This window comes from Engystomops pustulosus, chromosome 10, assembly GCF_040894005.1.
Source record: "Engystomops pustulosus chromosome 10, aEngPut4.maternal, whole genome shotgun sequence".
NCBI lineage: Eukaryota > Metazoa > Chordata > Amphibia > Anura > Leptodactylidae > Engystomops > Engystomops pustulosus.
The window spans coordinates 94,892,485-94,915,162 of NC_092420.1; the positions used below are offsets into that span (position 1 = coordinate 94,892,485).

Genomic DNA, 22,678 nt, shown 5'->3' on the forward strand with positions numbered 1-22,678 from the left:
TGCAGGATATCGGGTGCACGATCTTAGTGACTCCCCGCACAGCGCATTATACACAGACACTGCACTTACATGCACCAGGAAGAAGAAGGTGAACTCCAGGGACCTGAGCGGAGAAGTGACACATGCAGGATATCGGGCACACGATCTTAGTGACTCCCTGCACAGCACATTATACATAGACAATGCACTTACATGCACCAGGAAGAAGAAGGTGAACTCCTGGGACCTGAGCGGGGAAGCAACACATGCAGGATATCGGGGGCACGATCTTAGTGACTCCCCGCACACAGCGCATTATACACGGACAATGCACTTACATGCACCAGGAAGAAGAAGGTGAACTCCAGGGACCTGAGCGGGGAAGTGACACATGCAGGATATCGGGGCACGATCTTAGTGACTCCCTGCACAGCGCATTATACACGGACAATGCACTTACATGCACCAGGAAGAAGAAGGTGAACTCCGGGGACCTGAGCGGGGAAGTGACACATGCAGGATATCGGGTGCACGATCTTAGTGACTCCCCGCACAGCGCATTATACACAGACACTGCACTTACATGCACCAGGAAGAAGAAGGTGAACTCCAGGGACCTGAGCGGGGAAGTGACACATGCAGGATATCGGGCACACGATCTTAGTGACTCCCTGCACAGCACATTATACATAGACAATGCACTTACATGCACCAGGAAGATGAAGGTGAACTCCTGGGACCTGAGCGGGGAAGCAACACATGCAGGATATCGGGGGCACGATCTTAGTGACTCCCCGCACAAAGCGCATTATACACGGACAATGCACTTACATGCACCAGGAAGAAGAAGGTGAACTCCGGGGACCTGAGCGGGGAAGTGACACATGCAGGATATCGGGCGCATGATCTTAGTGACTCCCTGCACAGCGCATTATACACGGACAATGCAATTACATGCACCAGGAAGAAGAAGGTGAACTCCGGGGACCTGAGTGGGGAAGCGACACATGCAGGATATCGGGCGCAGGATCTTAGTGACTCCCCGCACAGCACATTATACACGGACAATGCACTTACATGCACCAGGAAGAAGAAGGTGAACTCCAGGGACCTGAGCGGGGAAGTGACACATGCAGGATATCGGGGCACGATCTTAGTGACTCCCCGCACAGCGCATTATACACGGACAATGCACTTACATGCACCAGGAAGAAGAAGGTGAACTCTGGGGACCTGAGCGGGGAAGCGACACATGCAGGATATCGGGGCACGATCTTAGTGACTCCCTGCACAGCGCATTATACACGGACAATGCACTTACATGCACCAGGAAGAAGAAGGTGAACTCCAGGGACCTGAGCGGGGAAGTGACACATGCAGGATATCGGGCACACGATCTTAGTGAATAGCGACACAGGGCATTATACACGGACAATGCACTTTCTGTGAACTCCTCCGGATGGGTAAGTAAATGTGCCCCATTCTCTCTAATTTGGAATGAAATTAGGAACTGCCTTTGATAAGGATATACTCTTTGCATCAGTCATTTGTCATGAGAGCAGCCAAATCTAAGGATTCCATCTTCATTAGTCTCTTTCTTCTGCCTCTTATTTTTGACCTAAACAGAATCTTTCCCCTTGTATGTCCCCATTCTGACACATTCTTTGCCGTCTTCTACAATGTGGAACAATAGAAATATTATAGAATAGGATCAGTGAGGGGTCACATACAGATATAATATCAAAGTGCCGCCCACACGTCTCATCCTGTGTATTTCTCACAGTCACATTCTATCAGAGTCTTCCATGCATTCAGGAGATTTCCACCAGTCACACTTAACAAATACAAGTTCTGTTTAATGAGCTTCACGTCCTGATAGAAAGTAACAGAGGAAAATACATGGCGAGATCTGAGGGAGGCAGAAATCACCGGCCCTATAATAAATAGCAGCTCATTCAATATTAATGGAAGCATCAGATTAATGAATATAATGGACTATAACAAGTCCAAAGACTGTTACATTTACTGTGTGCTAGTGGTTCTGTGTGTATTCTATTATACCGACATAATGGACTGTGGTAAATACTATTTCCATCTGTATTCCATTGGAACAACCAGAAGAATGTAACTACTATAATACTGTCCCCTATGTACAAGAATATAACTACTATAATACTGCCCCCTATGTACAAGAATATAACTACTATAACACTGCCCCCTATGTACAAGAATATAACTACTATAATACTGCCCCCTATGTACAAGAATATAACTACTATAATACTGCCCCCTATGTACAAGAATATAACTACTATAATACTGTCCCCTATGTACAAGAATATAACTACTATAATACTGCCCCCTATGTACAAGAATATAACTACTATAATACTGCCCCCTATGTACAAGAATATAACTACTATAATACTGCCCCCTATGTACAAGAATATAACTACTATAATACTGCCCCCTATGTACAAGAATATAACTACTATAATACTGCCCCCTATGTACAAGAATATAACTACTATAATACTGCCCCCTATGTACAGGAATATAACTACTATAATACTGCCCCCTATGTACAGGAATATAACTACTATAATACTGCCCCCTATGTACAAGAATATAACTACTATAATACTGCACCCTATGTACAAGAATATAACTACTATAATACTGCCCCCTATGTACAGGAATATAACTACTATAATACTGCCCCCTATGTACAGGAATATAACTACTATAATACTGCCCCCTATGTACAGGAATATAACTACTATAATACTGCTCCCTATGTACAGGAATATAACTACTATAATACTGCCCCCTATGTACAAGAATATAACTACTATAATACTGCCCCCTATGTACAGGAATATAACTACTATAATACTGCCCCCTATGTACAAGAATATAACTACTATAATACTGCCCCCTATGTACAGGAATATAACTACTATAATACTGCCCCCTATGTACAGGAATAAAACTACTATAATACTGCCTCCTATGTACAGGAATATAACTACTATAATACAGCCCCCTATGTACAAGAATATAACTACTATAATACTGCCCCCTATGTACAAGAATATAACTACAATAATACTGCCCCCTATGTACAAGACTATAACTACTATAATACTGCCCCCTATGTACAAGAATATAACTACTATAATACTGCCCCCTTTGTACAAGAATATAACTACTATAATACTGCCCCCTTTGTACAAGAATATAACTACTATAATACTGCCCCCTATGTACAAGAATATAACTACTATAATACTGCCCCCTATGTACAAGAATATAACTAGTATAATACTGCCCCTTATGTACAGGAATATAACTACTATAATACTGCCCCCTATGTACAGGAATATAACTAGTATAATACTGCCCCCTATGTACAAGAATATAACTACTATAATACTGCCCCCCTATGTACAGGAATATAACTACTATAATACTGCCCCCTATGTACAGGAATATAACTACTATAATACTGCCCCCTATGTACAGGAATATAACTACTATAATACTGCCCCCTATGTACAGGAATATAACTACTATAATACTGCCCCTATGTACAAGACTATAACTACTATAATACTGCTCCTATGTACAGGAATATAACTACTATAATACTGCCTCCTATGTACAAGAATATAACTACTATAATACTGCTCCTATGTACAGGAATATAACTACTATAATACTGCCCCCTATGTACAGGAATATAACTACTATAATACTGCCCCCTATGTATATAATATAGCTGAAGCTCTGTCTTCTATCAGGTTTGTCTGGAGGACTCCTATAGTGCCGGTTGCCTCCCTGTGGATGTGACCCGCGTTGTCTTATTGATCCGGTAGTTTAGTTTCAGTAGACCCGATGACTGAATTATTGATGATGATCTCAGTTGATGTGGAGATTACACGTTCAGTTCCTATTAACTAGTGCAATGCCATATTCTCCTTATAGGATATAATGGGGACCCCCCTGCTCCTCAGCAGTCAGACCTGTGCCGTAGGTCTTTATGTCGCTGATGTTGGATGCTGGATGATGAATGTTCTAATGAATTCTGATTTCACAAGTGAAAGATATTAGGAAACATAATAAAACACTTTATAGTCGATGTATATGATGTAATGGGGGGGGGGGGACTATCCTTCTATGAAGGACATTGGGGGGGGGGCTGTCCTTCTAAGAAGGACATTGGGCAGTGTGTCTTCTCTGGAGCCCAGATGCTTGGATCCTGCCAGGGGACACGAGTGGTCGGCTGCCATAGGGCTCGGCAGGGAGCGGAATGTTTGTTATGGGAACACTGTGTCACGGATACAACGTTCAAAGTCAATTGATGTTGTATATAGTCAGGACACCAGAGTCTCCCCCTACACCACATCGTGGACACAAAATTCCTAGACGGGACGGATTATTACAAGGTTGATTTTGGCAAAGTTTCTACTGGAAAATTTATTGCAAAATCTAATAGAAAGCTTAAATTCTGTATTCAGTCAGATTACAAAAAATCCACGACTTATCCAGATCTTGATCTGATCTTGAATCTTGATCTTCATTCGAAGGGAAATCGCTGTCAAGAAATTTGTTAAAACTGGTGAAAAAATGAATAAGACCTCCCATTCACCACACCCGTCCTTCTATTCTCATCAGTTAATGGCTGCTCCAGTAGTTGCTACAAACTTTTCATGTAGCATGTGGCCACTACATTGGTGTCCCATCAGTGGGTCGAGAGTGAAGCTTTAATTACTAACAAAGTATCTCAAGGAATTGCTTGGGGTCCCTGAGATACAGCGCACCCACATTGATGTCCTCAGAAATACTTTGTTTCACCCTATAAGGTGTGGTCTACTTTAATCTCCTCGGTCATGGGGAAGAAGACTACTGATCTTGGTTACTAACCTGGAACGCCTAGGTCATGGGTCGACCACCACCAGTCATGGTTACTGACTGGAATTCCTATGGCAAAGGGCAGGGGACCACTGGTCATGGCTACTAACCTCGCACTGCTAGGGCATGGGGCAAAAGACCACTGATCTTGGTTACTAACCTGGAACGCCTAGGGCATAGGTCAGGAGGCCACTGGTCATGGCTACTAACCTAGAACTCCTAGCAAATAGGGCAGAACACCACCAGTCATTGTTACTGACTGGAACTCCTAGGGTATAGAGCAGGAGACCCACTGGTCATGGCTACTAACCTCACCCTCCAAGGGCATGGGGCAGAAGACAACTGGTCATGGTTACTAACCTAAAACTCCTAGGAAATAGGGCAGTAGAGCACTGGTCATAATCGCTAACTGGAACTCCTGAGGAACTTTAAGGGCATGGTCCAGAAGGACTGGGACATGTTCTTGTGCTGGCTGGGTCATGTAACCCCAAGAGCATAGGGCAGAAGACCCCATGGCAAGTATTCCTGCTGCTGCTTCTAGTAAAACCACTGGTTATTGTCATTGTCAAGGTGATAGGTGAGGAGACCAGTGTATGTGCTTATGGTGCCAAGGTCTAGTTACACTACTGGTCATGGTCCTCGACCCAAACATCAAGGACCTGGTGCGGATGACCATGGACACGTGCCTCTGGTGTCCCCACACTGGTCATTGCCAGTATTCTCATAATTTTGTTATTATTTTTGGACTTTTTGTGGGTGCTTGAGTTAGTCACTTGTTACGTCACCGCTTTCGCCTTCTACAGCCGTACTGTTTTTGGGATCTTTTTGTTGAGTGCATTGTGAGGGGGAATGAAGGCCTCATTGTCGGTGCCACCGCTGGGAAGCTGTTGTGAGAGTCATCGCTGCCGCCAAAGTAGATTTCAGCAGATTAGAAAAGCGGCTTCTTTGTATCCCACATAGAATCCTGTGTGTAAGCAGCTAAAAGTAAAATGGGGGTCAGTGCGGGGTCACTTGTGGCTGAAGGAGGTTTAATTTAGTAGCACATTGTAGCTTGCCAAATGTCTGCCTGGTGAACTGTGCCCCCGGCGAGTGAGCCGCCACAAGGCGTAGACATGGAGGGTCCCGGCAATTACAAGATACAACAATATTTCACTTTTGTTGCTTTAGTCTTGAAGGTTGTTACTTGTGCACTAAATTAAAGGAGGCGGCAGGAGGCAGTAAATCCTGGTGCGGGGATGCGTCCTGTCACATCGCGCCATCACTACCGCGCTTCATATTATCTTCCTGAATATTGTTATGTTGCTAATATTTGTTTACATCATTCCGAAGTAAACAGCGGAGGCTGCGCAGCGACATGGAGGCGCCCTGCAATTACGGGGTCACTGTGATGGTCTGATGTGGCTGATGGACATTTTAACTGGATTCTCGGCTTTAGACTTGGATTCTCTTGAGGATTTTTTCTCATATGGGAAATCGTTGGTTATTGCTGCCAACTTGGCCCAACCACAGCATGGGGCAGAAGACATGGGGCATGTGCCTATGGGGGGCTCCAGTGGTGACAACATGGCACACCAAGATCATAGGGCAGAATATTTGAGGTTGGTGCTTCTTATGCCTGGGTATAGTTATACCATTGGTTATACCACAGGGTAGGGCCTAACTTGCTGATCAGTGGGGGGTCTCAATGATGGGATCCCCACAGATCACAAGAACTGGGATCCATTGTACCCCCGTTGCACCTGAGATCACCGGAGCAGCAGGTTGTGCATGCGCCGGCAGCTCTATTCATCTCTATGGAGCTGATGGAGATAGAGGAGTTCGGTGCTCAGCTATATCTTGGCAGTTGGTCATCTTGGGTGCAACAGGGCCTAAAGTGACCACTGTTCTTGTGATCCATGGGGGTCCCATCACTGAGACCTCCACAGATGAACAAGTTAGGCTCCATCCTGTGGATAGTGCCTAATTTGCTATAACTGGAGAAGCCCTTTAAAAAATCTGTCCGGGAGGTTGCCATATCCTCTATATATATGTAAAATGCTTGTATGTCTGGATTAGCGAGCAGCTAATAGTTTCAATATCCGTTAACTGAGCTCTGACCCAAAAGAAGACTCAGCAGTTCAGGAGCACTGAGAGGTCTCTATTTATGCCTGGATGCCTCCTCTTAGTCTCCTCTCATGCCCATCAATTTGGAATGAGACTTTCAAGATGTGCCAATGATCAACTAAATAAAATAAGTGAAATCTCCAGTTTACAAAATGGATTATCATTCTAATCCCCTGGGCAGAGGGCGGACAAATGTCTCTCTGGAGGACCTGTCCTGTCCTGATGTGTATGGACATTGTGCAATACTTTATATCCCCTGTGGGGGAGCTGCAGGAAGATCTCCTATCTATCTATCTATCTATCTATCTATCTATCTATCTCCTATCTATCTATCTATCTATCTATCTCCTATCTATCTATCTATCTATCTCATATCTATCTATCTATCTATCTATCTATCTATCTCCTATCTATCTATCTATCTCCTATCTATCTATCTATCTCCTATCTATCTATCTATCTCATATCTATCTATCTATCTATCTATCTATCTATCTATCTATCTATCTATCTCATATCTATCTATCTATCTATCTCCTATCTATCTATCTATCTATCTCCTATCTATCTATCTATCCCATATCTATCTATCTATCTATCTATCTATCTATCTATCTATCTATCTATCTCCTATCTATCTATCTATCTATCTATCTATCTATCTATCTATCTATCTCTCTCATATCTATCTATCTATCTATCTATCTCCTATCTATCTATCTCAAGACTGGATCCTGATCCTCCCCAAGATGAATAGTGACAATACTTGGCTTTCATCTGTTGATGTGATTCCAGAACCTTATTGTTGGATCTTCCTGGTCATGTCCCTGGAATCTCTGTGTGAGGAGCGGTCGGTGTTAGAAGATTTGTAGCAGTGTTTGTCGTAGTAGTGGACGGACAGATACATTCTAGTGTCCTGTGATACAATGAGGCACATTTACTTACCTGGTCCTGCTGCGATCCCCGATCTGGACTGTCTGTCGAGGATCATGTCCGGCGCGATTCACCAAGATCGTGCGCCCGATATCCTGCATCTGTGGCTTCCCTGCTGAGGTCCGCCAGAGTTCACCTTCTTCTTCCCGGTGCATGTTAGTGTTTGGTCTTGTCAAACAATTTGAATTTTAATTCCCGCGCTCAGTCCGAATCAGTCGGGTTGTCCGGCGGCCCGCCCCTCGATTTGTGTCACATGAAAGTCGGCGCAGTTGCACCAAAATCCGATTGAGTGCGCCAAAAAACCCTGTTAAATGCAGCGCAAATCGGAAATATTTGGGGAACCCGACAGAAATGCGGTGTGTGGACCCTTAGTATGTCTGTGGTACCAAACACTATGGTGATCCCTGGTACCAAGAGACCCAGGAGCAGGTGTTCATCCAGGCCCAGGAGCCTTAGGGGTCCATAGGGTGTCACTTCCCCATATAAGGAGACCAGAGTTTTTAAGAATACGTTAAAGTTGGGAGTCTGGAACAGATTGGGATTAGTAGAAACTCCTCTCCAGGGATTGAATTTTGGGAACACAGCATCAGACTCCAGCCCAGCGGCTATGGAGGGGAAGGTACAAGACACTGAGGACAATTTTCCGACAAAGTTCCCTGACATCTGCCGCGATTCACTCAGATCGTGTGCCGATATCCTGAATGTGTCATTTCCCCGCTCAGGTCCCCAGAGTTCACCTTCTTCTTCCTGGTGCATGTAAGTGCATTGTCTGTGTATAATGCGCTGTGCGGGGAGTCACTAAGATCGTGCGCCCGATATCCTGCATGTGTCACTTCCCCACTCAGGTCCCCGGAGTTCACCTTCTTCTTCCTGGTGCATGTAAGTGCATTGTCTTGCGACACAATTTGAAAGTTAAATCCCGCGCTCAGTCCGAATCAGTCGGGATGTCTGACGGCCACGCCCCCTGATTTCTGTCTCATGAAAGCAGCTCAGCTGCGCCACAATCCGATCGCGTGCAACACAATCCCAGCGCAGACACCTGTTACGTACCCGTCAGAGCCGCATTGTCCATGTATAATGCGCTGTGCGGGGAGTCACTAAGATCGTGCACCTGATATCCTGCATGTATCGCTTCCCCGCTCAGGTCCCCGGAGTTCACCTTCTTCTTCCTGGTGCATGTAAGTGCATTGTCCGTGTATAATGCGCTGTGCGGGGAGTCGCTAAGATTGTGCACCTGATATCCTGCATGTGTCACTTCCCCGCTCAGGTCCCCGGAGTTCACCTCCTTCTTCCTGGTGCATGTAAGTGCATTGTCCGTGTATAATGCGCTGTGCGGGGAGTCACTAAGATCGTGCACCCGTTATCCTGCATGTGTCGCTTCCCCGCTCAGGTCCCCGGAGTTCACCTTCTTCTTCCTGGTGCATGTAAGTGCATTGTCCGTGTATAATGCAATGTGCGGGGAGTCACTAAGATCCTGCACCCGATATCCTGCATGTGTCGCCTCCCCGCTCAGGTCCCCGGAGTTCACCTTCTTCTTCCTGGTGCATGTAAGTGCATTGTCCGTGTATAATGCGCTGTGCGGGGAGTCACTAAGATCGTGCGCCCGATATCCTGCATGTGTCACTTCCCCGCTCAGGTCCCCGGAGTTCACCTCCTTCTTCCTGGTGCATGTAAGTGCATTGTCCGTGTATAATGCGCTGTGCGGGGAGTCACTAAGATCCTGCCCCCGATATCCTGCATGTGTCGCTTCCCCGCTCAGGTCCCCGGAGTTCACCTTCTTCCCGGTGCATGTAAGTGCATTGTCCGTGTATAATGCACTGTGCCGCAATTCACTAAGATCCTGCGCCCGATATCCTGCATGTGTCGCTTCCCCGCTCAGGTCCCCGGAGTTCACCTTCTTCCCGGTGCATGTAAGTGCATTGTCTTGCGACACAATTTGAAAGTTAAATCCCGCGCTCAGTCCGAATCAGTCGGGATGTCTGACGGCCACGCCCCCTGATTTCTGTCTCATGAAAGCCGGCGCAGCTTCGCCACGATCCGATCGCGTGCAACACAATCCCAGCGCAGACACCTGTCACATACCCGTCAGAGCCGCCCAAATCCCGAAAACGACGGAAAGTCCAACGAATGTGCACGTTCGGACTCTTAGTAAATAAGCCCCACTGGGTCTGGAATTAACTGTACACATAGTAACAATTTATCTTTAAGTGACCTCATCATGGCGGCTCGAGCACCTCAGAGTCTTTCTCCAAAATGTAAAACTAGCTGAAAGGTAAAGACAATCATGTCGGTTGCCACCCAGCTTTTCTGCATTCAGGATCTGGTGGTGTCTCACTGTATAACATTCAGGAGCCTGGTAAAGCTGGGTGATGACCTCTCTGTAACACTGTATAACATTCAGGAGCCTGGTAAAGCTGGGTGACAACCTCTCTGTAACACTGTATAACATTCAGAAGCCTGGTAAAGCTGGGTGACGACCTCTCTGTAACACTGTATAACATTCAGCAGCCTGTTAAAGTAGGGTGACGGTCTCTCTGTAACACTGTATAACATTCAGAAGCCTGGTAAAGCTGGGTGACGACCTCTCTGTAACACTGTATAACATTCAGGAGCCTGGTAAAGCTGAATGATGACCTCTCTGTAACATCTGATCATCCGGCATAGAGGACCAAGTGCAGAAAAGCCTCGTGTGATCTCCCTGGAGCTGGATGAAAGCTGAGCCTGTGCCGGGATGATTCACGATTAGTTGTCCCCTCCATCCTGTAACAAACAGGCGCTGCGGCCGGCGGCTCAGGGGCCTCACAGGAGCCGCCATGTTTTCTGTCCTCCGTGGTCGCACACTTCCTCCAGAAGCCGCAGGAAACAGACGTCTTCTTAGTTTTTCTGCCGTTATTATTTTTCTTAAAGTTTCGCTGTTTTTCATTCATTTCAGGTTCATATTCCAGTTGCTTCTTATGTGCCCCCAGTGTGACCCCAATATCCCATAGGGCTGCACCAAACATTGGCAACTTAGTTATTAGACTGTGCACCCTTCTCTGTAACAGTGCCCCCATTATGAACCCTTATGGTACTCCGTGCCCCCCCCCCCCCATTATAGGCACATTCACCCCATCATTGTGACAATGTTACCTTCATAGCCACAGCCCCCCATTACTGTACTATATCTGCCTTGTCCCCATCATAGTAATCACAGCTGTATATCATGGCCGCATAGACCCCATCACAGCCCACCAGGATATTGTCATGGCAATTCAGCCCAAATCCCATAATTGCAGCCACAGAGCCCCATTATAGTCACAGGGCCCCCATCACAAACACATTGCCTATTCACCTAAAAGTTATTGCCCCTTTAAAGGGATCTACCAGCAGTTTTTTGACCATACAGAGTGCAGCCCTGGAGATGTGTAATAAGCCCTTCCTGTAGCTGCAGCTGAACTGTGAAATATAAATTTAAACTCCAGGATTGTAACTGGACTTGGAGCATTAGTAGAGTGTTCTCAAACTGCTGCTGCATTCAAACAGCTCTCACTTCCTCCACTGTAATATCTAACCGGAAACCTTTGGGAAAAGAATTGTGTTGTGAGATCTCAAGTCCATCTGCTGCTACTAACCACACATCTGTCCAGGGACAATATCTAACAGTGGCTGCAGAGAGCACAGAGCACAGCAGTGTGAGGTCTGATTACACATCTCTCCAGGGACATTACATAACAGTGGCTGCAGAGAGCACAGAGCACAGCAGTGTGAGGACACATCCCCAGTACACTTGGAGAAGTTATAAGTTATTATTAAAGGGAACCTGTCACCAGGGACCTCATTTTCACTAAAGACTGGCTCCTCAGCTCTCAGCCTCCACCTTTGTGATACTGTACAGCTCCTCCCTCCTGCTCCTTCACAGAGGTCCCAGCCTGGTGAGCTGACATCAGTGGGGAGGGAGGAGCTGTACAGAAGCCCAAAAGTGGGGTCTGAGAGCTGAGGAGTGAGCAGCACAGACAAGTCACATGTTGTTTTTTTTAAATTCATCCAAACCAAAGCCCAACCCCTGGGACTACACAGAGGATTCTGTCAGGGTGCAAGGTAAGTTATAACACAAAATTTTATTGTAATGGAAATGCTTTAGGAAAGCAGAAAGGCAGATGTGCACTGCAGGTGTGATGGGCTCATGAAATGAGGTCCCTGGTGACAGGTTCCCTTTGTTTCCCAGGGTTGTAGCTTCTCCAAGTCCATAGTGGGTGTGACACTGTTGTGCACTGAACTGCTCCAATGCCCATTTCCTGATATCTATACCAGGCTTCAGGTTGTCCTTCAGAGCAGGGAAGAGGAGCTGAGTGAGGACACAGAAAACACAGAGTAACAATAGACTTTCACAATCACAGCTTTCTCACATTAGACACAAAGTGCACAGCACAGAAGTGTGAGGACACTCCCTCTGTGCTCTTAGAGAAGCTACAATTTTGGAATATAAATCCATATTTCACAGTCCTGCTGCTACTATCAACATAAACAAATGTCTGACTACACATCTCTCCAGGGACAGTACATAACACTGGTTACACAGAGCACAGCAGTGTGAGGACACACACCTAGGGCACTTGGAGAAGCTACAATCCTGGAATATAAATCCATATTTCACAGTCCTGCTGCTGCTAACAACATACACAAAGGTCTGATTACACATATCTCCAGGGACAATATCTAACAGTGGCTGCAGATAGCACAGAGCACAGCAGTGTGAGGACACATCCCCAGTACACTTGGAGAAATTATAAGCCTGGAATATAAATCCAAATATCACAGTTCTGCTGCTACTAACAAGACACACAAAGGTCTGATTACACATTTCACCAGGGACAGTAAATTACGCTGACTGCAGAGAGCACAGAGCACAGCAGTGTGAGGTCTGATTACACATCTTTCCAGGGACAATACCTAACACTGGCTGCAGTCTATATGGTCCCACCTAATGACAGATCCCTTTAAAGCCAGCCTGCTAAGCCCCCGACCCTTCTGTGCTCTGGTTTAGGGTTATTTGGATGTGAATCGCTCTGTAACTGTGTTTCTGATGATCATGATCCAGGACGCGTCTCCTCCTTCTCCCTGACAATAGCACGCTTCACAGTTTTTCACAATTTTTCCCGTTTTTCTTTCCTCTCTGGAGTCGTTCAGTCCACGGGAGCGGAGCGGGCGGCCGGCGCTGCTGAAGTTGTGACCCGGTTTGTTATTTCGTACCTTTCTTGGAACAGACTGATCTTTCCACACGGAATGAGGAAACAAAGTATCGGGAGGCAGGAAGCCCGGGGGCAGGGGGGGGGGGGCACACACTGTAACGAAACAAGGAAGCACAATCAGAAACATTCTGGTTTAGTTAAAAATGTATTTGCATTGCAAATAGGGGGTGGGGTAAATTTTAAAGATTTTTTTTTTCCAAAAATAAGCTGCAGAATGTGATTTCCACTTCTTCTTTATTTGAGCCCCCCCCCCACCTTCTTAATGGAGCAGTAATTATTCCTAATGTCACACTATCGATTTACATGAACAGTTGAGTCATTTTCCAAGTAATTGTGCTGTTTATGTACTGAGTTTAAAGGGACGTGTCACCAGAAAGTGAGCTACTGCTTAAAGGTGACTTCTCTCCTTACCGGACACGTCCATCTCAGTAAATTATTATATCCCCCTAGAAATAAGAACTTTAAGGAATCTTTTCCGATGACTGTTTCATCATTAATAAAAAAAATCCCGAAATCTGAAGTTTTTACTCTGAACCCCCCCCAATATCTGACACCTCCTGCTCAGTGGAGATCACTTCCCATCTCAGCACAGGCAGGATTACACAATAGGTGATGTCACAGCCCCCCCCCCCGCACGGGTCACAGAGCATGCCCACAACACTCTCCTGTATAACCTACAGACTGGAGGTTCCTATGTAAAGCAAACTTCCTGACCTGCTGATAACAGAACCTAATAACAGATTATTATTAAAGGGAACCTGTCACCAGGGACCTCATTTTCACTAAAGACAGGTTACAGAAGCCCATTACACCTGCAGTGCAAAGTCTGCTTTATCTAATCATTTGCATTACAATATAATTGTGTGTTATAACTTACCTTGCACCCTGACAGAATCCTCTGTGTAGTCCCAAGGGTTGGGCTTTGGTTGGGATGCATTTCAAAAAACCTATGACTTGTCTGTGCTGCTCACTCCTCAGCCCTCAGCCCCCACCTTTTTGCTCCTATACAGCTCCTCCCTCCTGCTCCTTCACAGAGGTCACAGCCTGGTGAGCTGACATCAGTGGGGAAGGAGGAGCTGTACAGAAAGCTGAAGAGCCTGCAGCACAGACAAGTCACATGTTTTTTTTTTTAATTCATCCAAACCAAAGCCCAACCCCTGGGACTACACAGAGGATTCTGTCAGGGCGCAAGGTAAGTTATAACACAAAATTTTATTGTAATGGAAATGCTTTAGGAAAGCAGAAAGACATCTGTGCACTGCAGGTGTGATGGGCTCATGTAACCTGTCTTTAGTGAAAATGAGGTCCCTGGTGACAGGTTCCCTTTGTTTCCCAGGATTGCAGCTTCTCCAAGTCCATAGTGGGTGTGACACTGTTGTGCACTGAACTGCTCCAATGCCCATTTCCTGATATCTATACCAGGCTTCAGGTTGTCCTACAGAGCAGGGAAGAGGGGCTGAGTGAGGACACAGAAAACACAGAGTAACAACAAACTTTCACAATCACAGCTTTCTCACATTAGACACAAAGGGCACAGCACAAAAGGGTGAGGACACTCCCTCTGTGCTCTTAGAGAAGCTACAATCCTGGAATATAAATCCATATTTCACAGTCCTGCTGCTACTACCAACATAAACAAATGTCCGACTACACATCTCTCCAGGGACAGTACATAACACTGGTTACACAGAGCACAGCAGTGTGAGGACACACAACTAGTGCACTTGGAGAAGCTACAATCCTGGAATATAAATCCATATATCACAGTCCTGCTGCTACTAACAACATACATAAAGTTCAGATTCCACATCTCTCCAGGGACAATACATAACACTGGCTGCACAGAGCACAGCAGTGTGAGGTCACCCTCAGTGCACTTGGAGAAGCTACAATTATGGAATATAAATCAATATTGTACAGATCTGCTGCTACTAACAGCATACACAAAGGTCTGATTACAGATCTGTCCAAGGACAATACATAACACTATCTGCAGAGAGCACAGCAGTGTGAGGACACGCCCCCCAGTGCACTTGGTGAAGTTACAATCCTGGAATATAAATCTTTATGTCACAGTCCTGCTGCTACTAACAACATACAGAAAGGTCTGATTACACATCTCTCCAGGGACAATACATAACACTGGCTGCAGACTATATGGTTAGTATCACGCTGTAGTAGGATCAGATGATGAATGAGCTGTATGTAGCAGCTGTAGAGACCTGCACCTTGTAGCCTGGGATCCCTCCTGCCTCTGTGGCGGGGGCATATATCACCGGGCGCTTGGCACGCTGTTTGTACAGGTGCATTGTAATGTAGCCTCTGGTGTGAATATTTTCCACTTGGTTATTCCTGGCGCCGCTCCAACGCGTTTCACTAAATTCTAATGATTTTCCCTCGCTCTCTTCTCGCTTTAGTGGTAACTTTAAGGGTCTGCACAAAGCAAATAAATAAATAGAAAACCAGATCATAAATTCTCGCTCGCCGCTCGCGTCCTCTGATCCGCCATAAATGGGGCCTTGTAGCGGCCTCCTCAGAGTCTACAGGACTATGAAAGGCTAAGAAGGAGCAACAAGGAAAGAAAGCGAATGTTACATTTATTTCTTCTTCTATTCATTTGTAGTTAAAGGGATTTTCCAGGTCGCCTCTTCCTCCTATGTTGTGAAATAGTTAAAAAAACATGGCCGCTTCCTCTCATTCAATATAAAACTGAGTTGCAGTACCCCACATTGCCACAACTGGCGCTGTTTCTTTTTCTAATCATATACTACACTATTTAAAGGGGTTGTTTGAGACTTACAAATAATGGCGAAGGGCATCGGTCAAGTATTTGGCTTATGCCTGGGTCCCTAAAGTTCTGTATTCTGCATCTTTGTGGTCCCCCAGGATGCAGAGACTTGGTTCGGATATGTTATAGGCAAATTTTCCCAGGTCTTAACCTGCACGGATCATCCATCACCAGCAGGGGTTGGAGGAAAATCCAGTTTTCTAGATGTGGGTTAAAGGGTGAAAACCGAGGAGCTCACTTACACAACATGTACCAATACTACCAGCAATGCCCCCTCCCTCTTGTGGCACCGCTCTCGTGTCCCCCCCCCCCCCCCCTCCGTGGTGCACCAAGACTCTCTATGACTCAACTCTCACTGGGAAAACATTTAAAGGGCCGGTGCACCCAAGTAAAAGTATCCCTGACCAAACAGGATGGTCCCTGAGCACAATGGGGCACATTTATTAACAGCCCAATTCGCGTTTTTCCGTCGGGTTTTGGTATTTTTTCCGTTTTGCGCCGAATTCCGCCAGGATTTTGGCGCACGCGATCATATTTCGGCGCAATCGCGCCACTACCACGACGGAAATCGGGGGGCGTGGCCGTCTGAAAACCCGACGGATTCGTAAAAACCTCCGTGTTTGCAAAAAAAAAATTGCCCGCATGCGCCATACTTACATGCACCAGGAAGAGATCAGTGAACTCCGACGCACCTCGGCGGACCTCGGCGCAGCAGCGACACCTGGTGGACATCGGGCGCAGGACCTTCATGAATCGCCGGAAGACCCGAACGCTCGTCGGAGAACGCGCTGCTGGAATGCGAATGGACCAGGTAAGTAAATGTGCCCCAATGTGTAGTGGTCCATATCTTCCGGCTGTCTTTGCCCTGATTCCTGCCTTTGTTGTATAAGTCATCTGTGACCTGTGATCCTGTGCTGTGACCTCCGCTTGTTATACATGACCTCGGCCTGTCCTGTCCTGCCTCGCAATGTTCCTTCCTTGACCATTGATGCTTTGCACCAGTGTCACCTGCGTCGTTTATCGGAACTACTCCGGGTGGCAGCGGCCGCGGAGCCCTGATGTCCTTATCGCTGTACAGGGGGTTGAAGGGTGAACGCCGGGTCACTTGTATAATGCCCTTGGGGTCAGCCTCAATCCATCTGGTGGCACAAGGGATCCTAACCCACCGCCTGTTACACAAAACACTTAAAAATTGTGATCCCACACATTGTAAATCCATGGAGGAGCCGGCGGATCCCTGACATGTACAGGAGGGGAAGGATGTGCCGAACAAAAGCGAAATCTCTCACGTTTCATGTTTCGTTGTAAATGCCGTTGAAGGTTCTTGGCACAAAGTAAAGTTTTTAAATCCTGCGAGAAAAAAAGTTGCAGCACGGTGTAAAGCGTCTAACACTTGTGTTGTATTATATGTGAAGCGCGGCCGCGCCAGGGTTACCACAGCGACGCTAGCAACAAATATTTGGAGCTATGTAACACCCTCCACTAAACCTCATGTTTTTCGAGGGAGGTTCCTGTCAATCAGGTGACATTTACGCTCTGAGAACGGTCTTTGTTTGCTCAGTGCAGCGCGCACCCTACCAGCTGCGTGTAATTGTTACAGGAGGTGCGGCATGTACCCAGTGCCCACCCCACACACACCTGAGCACAGGGTGATCCGTGTGATACAGTATTATAGGTGACATGGCATTATAGCCCCATCATGTACCCAGTGCCCACCCCACACACACCTGAGCACAGGGTGATCCGTGTGATACAGTGATATAGGTGACAGGGCATTATGGCGCCATCATGTACCCAGTGCCCACCCCACATACACCTGAGCACAGGGTGATCCGTGTGATACAGTATTATAGGTGACATGGCATTATAACGCCATCATGTACCCAGTGCCCACCCCACACACACCTGAGCACAGGGTGATCCGTGTGATACAGTATTATAGGTGACATGGCATTATAGCCCCATCATGTACCCAGTGCCCACCCCACACACACCTGAGCACAGGGTGATCCGTGTGATACAGTGATATAGGTGACAGGGCATTATGGCGCCATCATGTACCCAGTGCCCACCCCACACACACCTGAGCACAGGGTGATCCGTGTTATACAGTAATATAGGGGAAATGGCATTATAGCGCCATCATGTACCCAGTGCCCACCCCACACACACCTGAGCACAGGGTGATCCATGTGATACAGTATTATAGGGGACATGGCATTATAGCACCATCATGTACCCAGTGCCCACCCCACACACACCTGAGCACAGGGTGATCCATGTGATACAGTATTATAGGGGACATGGCATTATAGCACCATCATGTACCCAGTGCCCACCCCACACACACCTGAGCACAGGGTGATCCGTGTGATACAGTGTTATAGGTGACATGGCATTATAGCGCCATCATGTACCCAGTGCCCACCCCACACACACCTGAGCACAGGGTGATCCGTGTGATACAGTATTATAGGGGACATGGCATTATAGCGCCATCATGTACCCAGTGCCCACCCCACACACACCTGAGCACAGGGTGATCCGTGTGATACAGTATTATAGGTGACATGGCATTATAGCGCCATCATGTACCCAGTGCCCACCCCACACACACCTGAGCACAGGGTGATCCATGTGATACAGTATTATAGGTGACATGGCATTATAGCGCCATCATGTACCCAGTGCCCACCCCACACACACCTGAGCACAGGGTGATCCATGTGATACAGTATTATAGGTGACATGGCATTATAGCGCCATCATGTACCCAGTGCCCACCCCACACACACCTGAGCACAGGGTGATCCGTGTGATACAGTGTTATAGGTGACATGGCATTATAGCGCCATCATGTACCCAGTGCCCACCCCACACACACCTGAGCACAGGGTGATCCGTGTGATACAGTATTATAGGTGACATGGCATTATAGCGCCATCATGTACCCAGTGCCCACCCCACACACACCTGAGCACAGGGTGATCCATGTGATACAGTATTATAGGTGACATGGCATTATAGCGCCATCATGTACCCAGTGCCCACCCCACAGCATTACACCCCACCACAGGGAGAAAAGTTGCACAAAAATTTAATTTACACTAAAAAACTAAAAATCAGTGACATGCATTGTGGGGTGGGCATTACAGAAGACGTGGCATAACAACAACATCTAGTACCCAGCGCCCACCAGACTGGAGGGAAACAGAACACCTTATGTAAACCACCTGTAAAGGAACTTTAATAAATTACCCGTAACACAAATATCAGTAATTTTTAACTTCCAAAACATGACAGAAACTTCTTTTTGGGTGGAAAATTAGGTCACAACTTTATTTTTTATATATATTAACCCGTAATATCCATAAATCAGGCACTTGGTATACAATGACACATTTTTGAGCTCTGGAAACTGAAGGCTTGGATTCCCAGCTGGCAAGTCGGGCAACCGAGCACCCACCATCTCACATCCTCCACCATTCCTCCTGCTGGGACTGGACATTAACTATAAAATACAAAGATAACACATTACCAAAAAACACAACATCTCAATAACATAAGACGGGAGGGAAAGCTTGAGTGTCGGCTCAAAGAGGGAGATAACAATGAGTGATCAGCCATATAAACCCCCACGTCCTATAGGAGGGGAGGACGCCATGAGGAAAGTAACAGGGGAGGAGTGGGAACACATCTTAAAGGCACAGATCACCAACCTTTTAACCATTTTGCACCTAATAATGTCAGCCCCCAGTCTAGGGGAACCTTCCTTAAACAGTCAGGTGTACCCCACAAGAAAGCAGCCATGTTTTTCAAACTGCAGACAACCCCTTTAAGCCTGGCAGTGGGTTTCCTGTGTTATGTGTTATGTATGTATGTATATATATATATATGTTGTTAGGTTGGTGCCATGAATCTACCAGTCGCTGCTGGATTGACTGTTTGGGAGACAAAGTTGCACAAATATTTAATTTACACAAAAAAAAAACTAAAAACAAAAATAAAGTAAAATAAATAATGAAAGAAAGACAGAAAATCAGTGTAATCTGAAGGCGTCTTTATCCCGAGCCGCGAGGATTAGTAAATAGCGCAATCAGTATCTAAAATGTCAAAAAAAGACTCATAAACATGTAACCAAAATGTCTCCGGCAGGAGTGTGATTAACACCACCGGCAGCGCAGGGAAAAGTCTGAAAATATCAGAGAAAAGGTCAAATGTAAACGGAGCTGCATCTGAATAACAAAAACTGCAGTCTGTGCCTATTATCCCTATTTATCCTTGGATCATGACATTGTCCCTGGGGGGATGGGGACGCTGCATACACAAAAGAGGTGACACCGAATCTCCTGGGGTTCGGTAGTGGATTAGTTCACTCGGTGGTGACTCTTCACACACTTTGTTTTTCATATTTTCAACCAGGACCTGACACTGGTTATCTGACTGGACCACAAAATCTTTACAGTAATCATCTACTAGACCACCAGGGCTTATAATTATGGTTTACTCACTGGTCACCCAGGACCCAACGCTGGTCTCCAAATAAAACATCAAAGAACTTATCTAATGGAACCACCTAATCCGTCCACTGGCCCAATACTGTTTTTTCATCTGAAACTGCAAAGATCTTCCACTGGTTTTATACGAGAACCTCCAAATCCTTATAGTAATCGTCCCCTCTATCTATGGCTTCTCCACTGTTCACACTGTGACCTCCTGACACGTGTTATTCTATTAAGACACCAAATTACTAAAGCTGTGTTATACTAGACCATCATATCCTTACACCAGGCATCCACTGGCCCACCAGGGCTCAGATTTCTCAGTGAACCCCCATATCTTTGCTGTGGTCATCCTCTGGATAACTGAAGGGTAAAAGCCGCTCAACAATGGATTGAACAAGTCACTGGCTGATTGTGAAGCCACTGGACTTCTTAGATTTATTGATGTCTTTTGCCTCTGGGCAACCAGGGCCGATATTTGTTTTTTTAAAGAAAAGAAGCTAATACTGTCCTTTTCAATGAGCCATTAAATCCTGGCACTGATTTCCTCCTCTGGACCCCCAAATCCTGACACTGGTTATTCACCAAACCACCAGGGCCCATACTTTCCTGTTTGCATTGGTGTACCAGGCTTCTGATATGTCCACTTTACCGCCAATATTCTTGGTCTACTTATCCCACTAGACCACCAAGACCATAAAACTGGTTATTAATTAGACCCCAGTAATCGCAACCCAATAGACACTGAATATACAACCATCCTCCAAGGACTGGTGACTATTTCAATTGCACTAGACCCCCAGGACTCATACATTGGTTTTCCTACTAGATCACCATTTGCAGCCAGACTTGTAACCAGACTTCCTCCACCTGGGATATAAGATTTTGGTTGCTTCCTAAATGACCTGTGGCTACAGATTGACTTTTGGCCCCCCTCCAGGCCACCAGGGCACACAACCCCCCCCCATTCAAATTGCTAATGATAAATGACCGGAGCCTTGATCTTACACAGAGGCGAAATGTATCTTTTGTGGAACAGGTTTTACTTATTTGTAAATTCTGCACCGAGGGATAAAAACGCCCCAAAGCGGGTGACACTTCCTGGCAGGACGCCGCCGCCTCTTCCCAGGAATAGATGAGAATGTTACATTCTGTTCTTCAGAGAATTTCTAGGAACAATATCAATAAAAGACATGAACGTTCCCGGGTTTGTTGCAGGAATTTTATTGGTTCAGTTTGGAACGGAACAAAAAATATAGAAAGTGCCCGATGTCAGGGGGCGAGAGAAACAATGGGGCTCAGTCATACTGCATGGTAATGGAAGCGCGGAGGGGGATCCCCAATACAACATGGGCACAAGCCCCCACCCCCAGCACCCTGGTCAGTGGTTCTGGAGACTCTGGAGTTGGCACTTCAACCTCTCTATAGCCTGACTTGGCTGATAACAGAGAACAGCAGATGGCATTCACCAGCCCAGAGTATTGTTAGGTCATGGACTGTTTGGATCGGTTCAGTAAAGCCCTGGAGGAGGCTGAGGGGAGAGGCGTCTGGGCTGGAGATTTACTGCCTTCCTCCTGGTATAAGAGCTGTCAGCAGCCGCTCAGTTATGTGCAGCCGGGGAGGGGGCACCTATCAGTGGAGATAGATGTCAGTACAAGGACCCGACCCCTGACCCACGCAAGGAATTCACATGTAATACAGACGTGCAGGAGAGGATTTCCCCCCATAAAAGCCGTCCTGGTGGGTGATCCACATACCGGGTGATCTATATGGTGGGTGATCCACATACTGGGTGATCTATATGGTGGGTGATCCACATACCGGGTGATCTATATGGTGGGTGATCTACATACCTGGTGATCTATATGGTGGGTGATCTACATACCGGGTGATCTACATGGTGGGTGATCTACATACCTGGTGATCTATATGGTGGGTGATCCACATACCGGGTGATCTATATGGTGGGTGATCCACATACCGGGTGATCTATATGGTGGGTGATCTACATACCTGGTGATCTATATGGTGGGTGATCTACATACCGGGTGATCTATATGGTGGGTGATCCACATACCGGGTGATCTATATGGTGGGTTATGCACATACCGGGTGATCTGTATGGTGGGTGATCCACATACCGGGTGATCTATATGGTGGGTGATCTACATACTGACTGATCTATATGGTGGGTGATCTACATACCGGGTGATCTATATGGTGGGTGATCT

The 22,678-nt window shown here is 46.4% G+C and overlaps 1 protein-coding gene across 4 annotated transcripts in view; it reads left to right on the forward strand.

The window, feature by feature from the left end:
* FGGY (FGGY carbohydrate kinase domain containing) overlaps window positions 1–22,678 on the forward strand; it is a 356,370-nt gene that overhangs the window by 49,458 nt on the left and 284,234 nt on the right. The window lies entirely within an intron of this gene.